Below are 724 nucleotides of genomic sequence, written 5' to 3' on the forward strand. Positions count from 1 at the left end.
GTCCATTAAAACAACATAATGTGCAAGCAGTAAGGCGTACTACTTAGGCAATTTCAAGAAAATCGGAAGAGCTCTTTTGCGAGTCGAATATGTACCAGTGTATTGTCAGTTCTTAGCACAACATAGCGGCTGTCAAGAGGTTAGCGTTCAAGCCCTCTAATCGCTAGATCAAGTGCCGCTCTTTTGTTCTCTTTTTTGTTTTTTCAATGTATGTTTTTTCAACGCTGGTGATAAAATTTCATATACATGACATGTGAAAGGTAATGTAATGAAAAAGATATGCATTTACATGAATTTTATTAAATTTAGAAAGGTATTTCGCTGTGTATTAGTTTCAATTATTACAACAAATTGTATATTTATGATTATCGAAAATGTCCGCAGCTCGTGGTCGTGCGGTAGCGTTCTCGCTTACCGCGCCCTGGTTCCCGGGTTCGATTCCCGTCGGGGTCAGGGATTTTTTCTGCCTCGTGATGACTGAGTGTTGTGTGATGTCCTTAGGTTAGTTAGGTTTAAGTAGTTCTAAGTTCTAGGGGACTGATGACCATAGATGTTAAGTCCCATAGTGCTCAGAGCCATTTTTTTGGTTATCGAAAAGTAAACAACCAAACACACAAAGTTTTCCTGAAAATGTAAGCCTGTCATGGTTTTCGAAGTTCCTTATACGCTCCTGGAAATGGAAAAAAGAACACATTGACACCGGTGTGTCAGACCCACCATACTT

The sequence above is a fragment of the Schistocerca serialis genome, chromosome 6, assembly GCF_023864345.2.
Source record: "Schistocerca serialis cubense isolate TAMUIC-IGC-003099 chromosome 6, iqSchSeri2.2, whole genome shotgun sequence".
NCBI lineage: Eukaryota > Metazoa > Arthropoda > Insecta > Orthoptera > Acrididae > Schistocerca > Schistocerca serialis.